The sequence below is a fragment of the Camelina sativa genome, chromosome 14 (assembly GCF_000633955.1).
Source record: "Camelina sativa cultivar DH55 chromosome 14, Cs, whole genome shotgun sequence".
NCBI classification, from domain to species: domain Eukaryota; kingdom Viridiplantae; phylum Streptophyta; class Magnoliopsida; order Brassicales; family Brassicaceae; genus Camelina; species Camelina sativa.
Genome location: NC_025698.1, coordinates 30706178 through 30714870, shown reverse-complemented (window position 1 = coordinate 30714870; position 8693 = coordinate 30706178). Strand labels below are relative to the sequence as shown.

Here is an 8693-nt window from a genome sequence, read left to right as displayed (position 1 = left end):
TCTACGACAAGCACTGGCTAATAATTTTTTAGTTTTCATTAGAATAGATTAGAAACATGCATGGGTTATAAGCAGAAAAGCTTAGGATAGCTTTAAGTTAACTTTAGGAGAGAAAACAGCAAGTTGTCCTAAGTGTTTAAAGCTAAGTTGTCAAAAGTCTTTACTTCCGCGAAAACATTTGCATACAAAGAAAACATACACGACTGGTCGGGAGTTGAGGTCGAATGTAATCGGGACACTATCCCCTACATAATAAAACGGAAGTACACAACATTTTTTTTGTAAGGTATATAATTTTTATAAGTTGGTTACAAAATATATTATACATTAAATATAGGTTGGTTACAAAAAACCGTTATAGATTAATTTGTCAATATGTGGGCTATATAATAAAACGGAAGTACACAACATTTTATTGTAGACTATATAATTTTTATAAGTTGGTTACAAAATATGTTATACATTAAATATATGTTGGTTACAAAAAAACGTTATAGATTAATTGGTCAATATGTGGGGTATATGAATACACTTAAGAATATCCTAAAGAATTTTTTTAAAGAGAATATTCCAATGATTTATCCAATTTCCTAAATAAAATCTTTAGTATTACATGTATTGTTACAAAATATATACTGTTAGGCATAAAAATATATTCTTAGGCGTAAAAATTAATAAAATCTTGGCAATTTATCACACTTAATCGTGATTTCCGAAATCTTATTGTGCAACTAAAAATAAAATCTTACCTAAACACGGGTCATATTAAAAAACTTTCACCAGATATGTTCAAAAATTAAAATAAAAATAAACAACAAATTAACATAACTGTTTACCATACATAAAATTACAAAATTAACAATATAAAACTTACAAAATAGATATTTTTTTCAAATCATCATATTTAGTATATAATTTTATTGCATAATATATTATCCAAAAACTTTATAAAAATAATTATATAAATTATATTTTATTCTAAATTTTTAGAATAATAATTACCTAATCCCAATAAGATATTTTGCTTACTTGCCGTCAAAACATAAATAAATGAGACGGTGGTCCACTTATCATGATTTGGTTGGTTATTATATGAGTCAATGAATATAAGTCAAGAAAGATAATTTAAGACAATTATTAAAAAGTTAATACATTATAAGGGAGGCGATATACACCGAAGCTTTTGTGTCAGTCAACCGTTGGTTTAAAAAATAAAAATATACTAAAAAAGAGTAGAATTAAACCGCTGCCGAGCGACGATGCCGACGTGTCTGCTTCTCACCGTCTGGTTCCTCTTGTGTATCTCCGGTTAGGTTCACATGGTTCAAGCTCAAAACCTAACCGTAGCCACTACTCATCCCGACGAAGGTGTAAAAAAAAGATAACTATAGGACTTAATTGTAATTACTTGTAATTATATGTACCCTAATTATATATGTCAATCTCCTATATATATTTTATACTCCTTTTGGAATAATATCAAGCATTCATTCCTATATGGTATCAGAGCACACACGATACCTAAAATACTAAATTTTTTTTTATGACCGCCTCCTTTCTTCTATTTCTTCCCTGCACCTCTCTCTCTCTCTTCTTTGATCATGTCTGCTACTAGCTCACCGGTCGCTGCTTCTGAGACCATTGCTGTCTCCGACTCTCCCGTCTTGCTGACTCTCAACATGTCGAATGTGACGAAGCTCACGTCGACCAACTTCCTGATGTGGAGCCGCCAAATTCTTGCGCTCCTCAATGGGTACGATCTTGCTCCTTATGTTACCGGATCTGGCTCTGTTCCTCCTGAAATGGTCACCGTTAATGGTGTTGTCAAACCAAATGACGCATATACACTCTAGAAGCGTCAAGATCGGTTGATCTACAGCGCCCTACTTGGTGCTATATCGCTTTCTGTCCAGCCTCTTCTCTCGAAGGCAATAACGGCTGCTGACATCTGAAGCACTCTCTCTTCTACCTATGCCAACCTGAGTCATGTCCATGTTCAACAACTACGTGCACAACTGAAGCACTGGACGAAGGGGACAAAGACGATTGATGAGTTTAGCAAGGGTTCACAACTCGCTCATCTTGGTAAACCGGTGGAACATGAGTCTCAAATTGAGTTCATTCTAGAAGGGCTCCCTGATGACTACAAGACAGTGGTTGATCAGATTGAGGGTCGTGACCACATACCATCGTTGACGGAGGTGTACGAGAAACTCCTTAACTTCGAGTCCAAGCTTGCCACCAAAGCTGCTGTTGCTTCTTCTCTTCCGGTCACTGCCCATGCTGTCTCCTATCGCCACAACAACAACAACAATAATAACAACTACCGCAACAATGGTCGTCACAACAACCGCCACAACAACTGGAATCAGCATCACCCGTCCAACCGCTCACAATACACTCCACGCTCGTACCCAAGGCAAGTGTCAGATTTGTGGGGTTCATGGACATAGTGTGCGTCGCTGCTCCCAATTCCAGCTCCAAGGTCTCCCGTGCGGCTCCACCAATTCCTCTGTCTCCGCATATCCACCATGGCAGCCGCGTGCCCATATGGTGATGGCTCAACCTTACAATGCGGGGAATTGGCTGTTGGACAGTGGTGCTACACACCATCTCACTTCGGATCTGAACAATTTAGCATTGCATCAGCCCTACACTGGTGGCGAGGAGGTGACCATTGCTGATGGTTCTGGTTTACCGATCACACACACTGGTTCTGCTTTACTCCCTACACCATCTCGTTCTTTACTTTTGAAGGATGTCTTATATGTTCCTGATGTTAAGTAGAACCTCATTTCTGTTTATCGACTGTGTAATGCTAATGTTGTCACGGTGGAATTTTCTCCTACTGCTTTTCAGGTGAAGGATCTCAACACGGGGGTCCGATTGCTCCAAGGACGGACAAAGAATGAGACATATGAGTGGCCAGTCACGATACCGTTTGCGATGTTTGCTTCTCCTACTCCAAAGACCGACATCACTTCTTGGCACTTGAGACTTGGCCATCCCTCCTCTTCTATTTTACAAACACTTATTCAAAAAATTTCTTTACCTGTTTCTTCTTCATCACAAAAACATTTGTTTTGTTCTGGTTGTTCCATCAATAAAAGTCACAAACTACCATTTTCCTCAAACACAATTACATCTCACTATCCTCTTGAATACTTATATTCTGATGTTTGGACTTCTCCAATTGTTTCTGTTGATAACTATAAGTATTACTTGGTTATCGTTGATCATTACACCCGATACACATGGCTTTATCCTCTCAAACTCAAGTCTCAAGTCCGTGAAGTGTTTGTTGCGTTTATCGCCCTTGTGGAGAACAAGTTTAAACGCAAAATTGGAACAATATATTCTGACAATGGTGGCGAGTTCATTGCGCTGCGTTCGTTTCTTGTAGAATGTGGTATCACACATCTCACAACACCACCGCATACACCGGAACATAATGGTGTTTCTGAACGGAAACACCACCACATTGTCGAGACCGGCCTCACCTTGCTCAGTACTGCTTCTATATCACTGGGTTATTGGACATACGCCTTTGCTACGGCTGTGTATCTCATTAACCGGATGTTAACACCGGTGTTGGGCAATGAGTCTCCATATGTGAAGCTATTTGGTCAACCTCCAAACTATGGCAAGCTTCGAATCTTTGGCTGCTTGTGTTTACCATGGCTTCGACCATACACGGCTCACAAGCTTGAACCTCGCTCAGTCTCATGTGTTTTTCTTGGCTATTCACTCACCCAGAGTGCCTTTCTTTGCTTGGATAACGCCACTGACCGGATTTACACATCACGACGTGTTCAGTTTGAGGAGACTCAATATCCTTTTGCCTCTTTTCAATCCCCTTTGGTGTCCTCTCCTTCTCATGAAGTCGTTCCCGATATGCGTCCCACTACCATACCGTTACAGACTCGGTCACTCACGTCTCCGTCAATCACACCCCTGTGTTCTGTTCTTCACCCTGTCACGCCACCATCTTCCTCTTCACCCTCACCAGCTCCGGTACTCTCTTCACCGCAAGTCACCATGTCCCCTGCAACGCTTCCCTCACCATCACCGACTTCGCAATCAACACCACGAGAGCCCATAAGTCCCGCCTCTCCTACATCACCGTCATCTTCCTCACGTCATTCGCCATCACCGACTCCTCCACCAACACCACCATCACCACCAGCTCATCCTACACCACCTCCTTCACCGACTCCTCAACCTACACCATCATCATCTCCATCACCTTCTCCACCGCCCCTACCACTAAACACTCATCCCATGCAAACAAGAGCCAAAAACCATATTACTAAACCAAACACAAAATTTTCACTCACTGCCACAACCACCAAACTTTGACCTCACATCCCAACAACGGTAGCGGAAGCGTTGCGGGATCCTAACTGGCGACAAGCTATGTGTGATGAGATTAATGCTCAGACACGCAATGGTACCGCAGAACTTGTTACTCCCCATCCATCACAGAATGTCATTGGTTGTAAGTGGATATTCACACTTAAATATAAAGCTAATGGTGAGCTTGAAAGGTACAAAGCACGACTGGTTGCGAAAGGTTACACACAGGAGTATGGACATGATTATACCGAAACATTCAGTCCGGTGACGGTACCGATGGCCTCCTCTCCGCCGTTAACTATCACTTCCGGCACTCCACTCGCCAACCCAAGTGAGTATCGAACTGTGATTGGTAGTCTCCAATACCTCTCATTCACGAGACCAGACATCGCCTACGCAGTCAACCGCCTGTCACATTTTATGCACTGCCCCACCGAGCTACATTGGCAGGCTGCAAAACGCATCCTTCGCTACCTCGCCGGTACACCCTCGCATGGCATCTTTATCTACTCCGATTCACCGACCATCTTACATGCATACTCTGACGCCGATTGGTCTCGTCATCTTAACAATTGTGTTTCTACCAATGCGTACATTCTCTATCTTGGTGGGAATCCCATTTCGTGGTCCTCCAAGAAACAGCGGAGTGTTGCTCGATAGTCGACTGAAGCGGAGTATCAGGCGGTAGCGAACACTGCGGCTGAGCTGAGTTGGGTCTGTACTCTACTGTCGGAACTTGGCATCACTCTCACCTCTCCTCCGGTAATCTATTGTGACAATGTTGGGGCGACTTACCTCTCTGCCAATCCTGTCTTTCATTCTCGCATGAAACATATAGCCATCGACTTCCACTTTGTTCGAGAATATGTTCAGGCTGGTACTCTTTGGGTGTCTCATGTCTCTACACATGATCAACTTGCGGATGTGTTGACAAAGCCACTCCCACGTCAACAGTTCCTTGAATGTACTTCCAAGCTTGGAGTTGCTCAAGCCCCTCCATCTTGTGGGGGCGTGTAAGAGAGAGATAACTATAGGACCTAATTGTAATTACTTGTAATTATATGTACCCTAATTACATATGTCAATCTCCTATATATATTGTACACTCCTCTTGGAATAATATCAAGCATTCATTCCTATAGAAGGTACTTTACTGAAATAATTAAATTACAAAAGTTGCATGTTTGGTTTAAACAAACTGACAGTTGTGGGATAAATTGCATGCACACAGCGCGAGCTTTGAACTCCATATTCGCGGCTTGGAGGATCAAGGCTCCGAGGGAATGGAACATCAGCGGCGAACTTTGCTCCGGCGCTGCCATCAAGGAGGAAATCACCATGGAGGACAAAAACTACAACCCTTTAATAAAATGCGACTGCTATTTCGACAAGTCCACAATCTGCCGCATCACTGCCCTGTACATACATATATATTTCTCTTCTTCTTTTTGTTTTTCCTTAAATATTTTTATCTATCACCTCTTCGATCAATGTTGTTTCACTTTCACAGCAAGGTTTTTGCGAAAGATGTATCAGGACCTATACCTCCACTGCTCTGGACTTTGACATACCTCACCGATCTGTATAGACTTTTACCCTTTCCTTCACTTAAAAGAAAAAGAAAAAAAATACTCAAAAGATGACGACATGCATCTTTCTTTCAGAAACCTGGCTCAAAATTATCTAACAGGCTCCCTTTCTCCTGCAATTGGGAACTTGACTCAACTGGAATGGATGTAATATAAGGCTCATGTTGATTGAATGAAACCTTAATTCTTCTTCCTTTTCTTTTTAATTCTCTCTTTCTTGTCTCTCACGCTACAACGGTTTCTCAACAACTGTAGAACTATTGGGATCAATGCCTTGTCTGGCCCCTTTCCCAAGGAAATTGGTTTGCTTACAAGTCTAAAATCGCTGTAAGCTTTTTCTTCTTATTTAAAAAAAACATAGTAAATGTCAGATTTTGATGCTTCCTTAATATTGAACATATATCTTTTTTGTATGCAGAGGTATTGGTCTAAATAACTTTTCCGGTCCTATACCAGCTGAGATTGGGAACTGCACAAGACTACTGAAAATGTGAGAAACATATATGATATATATAATACTTTTGTGTAATTCACTAATCTCTGCAGTGTTTTTTGCTAAAGTTAATCTCTGCAGTGTTTGATTAATAATCTTTCATAATCATCATCTAGTTTTGTTATTATTTTTATTGCAGATACCTAGGAAATTCTGGACTTAGTGGAGAAATACCTTCATCATTTGCTAATCTTGTAGAGCTGCAAGACGCGTAAGGTTTTCATTTTTATTGAATTCGCATATAGTTAAGTTTCATAGTTGGATTTCTACATTAATTTTTGTTATATACCTATTTGTGACTTCACATTATTTTTTTCTTGGGGTAAGTTTTTCCTTAATGTTTGTAACCAGTTGGTTAAACGATGTGGACGTTACTGGTCCGATCCCGGAATTTATAGGAAAATGGACCAGACTTACTATCTTGTAAGAATGATTTCATTTTTTTCCTTAATTTTTTTAGTCATAGTGGGAAATTCTTCATGCATGGCATGTTTAACTGCATGCAGGAAACTTCACGGAACTCGTTTGAGTGGTCCGCTACCGTCGTCATTTTCCAACTTAACTTCTTTGACAGACCTGTATGTGTTAGTTGCATTGGTGCCAAAATCAATTCTTAGTTACTATCTTCTCCTCTACGTTTATAATCCTATCCTAAAATATTGTAGGAGTGTTGGTGATATCTCCAATGGAAGCTCTTCTCTCGAATTCATCAAAAACATGAAATCTCTAAATACATTGTAAGGGCAACAATTCTACTCCAAGATGTGAGAAATGTTTCCCTCTCCTCCTTGTATTTAACATTTGATGATATGAGTCGCAGAACATTTAGGAACAGCAATCTCACTGGGACAATCCCCTCTAATATCGGGGAATACTCAAAACTGAAACAAGTGTAAGTTACTACAACATACGTACGAGCTAGTGAGATGATTTGTAAAAGCCACCCAAAGTGATCTTAACATTGCTGACTATATCATATAATTATTTCTCGATTTTTTTCCGTTCATTGAACTTGATGTGTGGTTCGTGTCTGTTTTCCAGTGATTTGAGCTTCAACAAACTACATGGACCAATTCCGGCTTCACTTTTCAACTTGTAAGTTTTAACTTTTTTTTTTTTTAGGTCTTTATGTTGGTATGTATTCCCGACCACTACCAGTGATATATAACTGTGGAAAACACTTTTGTTGTCGTCATATTAGGTTTCTGGGAAACAACACGCTGAATGGTTCTTTGCCCACTGAAAAGAGCCGGAGTTTGAGCAATATGTGAGTTACAAAGTCCTTTCTAATTAATCACCTTTGAAAGCCACAAAGTCCTGATCATAAATATAATCTGGGAAACTGTTTTTGATTATATAATATATTCTGTACGTTATTCTTTCAGAGATGTATCCTACAATGATTTGTCTGGTAGTCTTCCTTCATGGGTCAGCTTACCAAACTTGAAACTGTAAGTACACAAAACACTCTCTACTAAATATACTAACGGTGTTTTTCAATCTCAGCGCTTCTTTTTTCTTTTGTAAGACTGTATGTTATTTTTGGAGCAACCTTGTTGTTAACAACTTCACCTTGGAAGGTCTACAGAAGAGGTGATTTTATTTTATTTTATTTTCAACGACAAGAGGTGATTTTATTAAAGTATGTTCTTGTTGATGCCTGAATATATTTTGTTTCTCTTCTCTCTAAATCTGTTTACATTTTGTTAAAAAGGGTTTTACCAGGACTAAAGTGCTTGCAGAAGAACTTCCCCTGCAATCGAGGCAAAGGAATCTGTAAGTGTGACAAATACAGATGTATATATATCATCATAAACGTTGTGCTTAACCGTGTATTCTGTTGGATAAAAGATTTGCTTAAGGTTTTATCTATTAATGACTGGTGGTCTAGATTCTGACTTTTTCATCAACTGCGGAGGCCCACAACTACCGTCTGTTAGCGGAGAAGTATTTGAGAGGGAGGACGAGGATCTTGGAGCAGCTTCATTTGTCGTGAGTGATGTTCAGAGATGGGGAGCCAGTAGTGTAGGACTTTTTGCCCAGAGTATTAGTAATATATGGGTTGTTAACGCTTTGGACTCAGACCTTTTTCGGTCCGCAAGAAAATCTTCATCTTCCCTAAGGTATTATGGGTTGGGGCTTGAAAATGGAGTCTATACCGTAACACTTCAGTTTGCTGAAATACAGATTATTGGTTCTAACACATGGAAAGGTTTAGCAAGACGACTTTTTGACATTTATGTCCAGGTCTGCCC

General features: G+C 39.8%; 1 pseudogene; it reads left to right on the top strand.

Annotated features, from left to right (window-relative positions):
* Nucleotides 1169-8693, top strand: part of LOC104744172 — a 10679-nt pseudogene continuing 3154 nt past the window's right edge.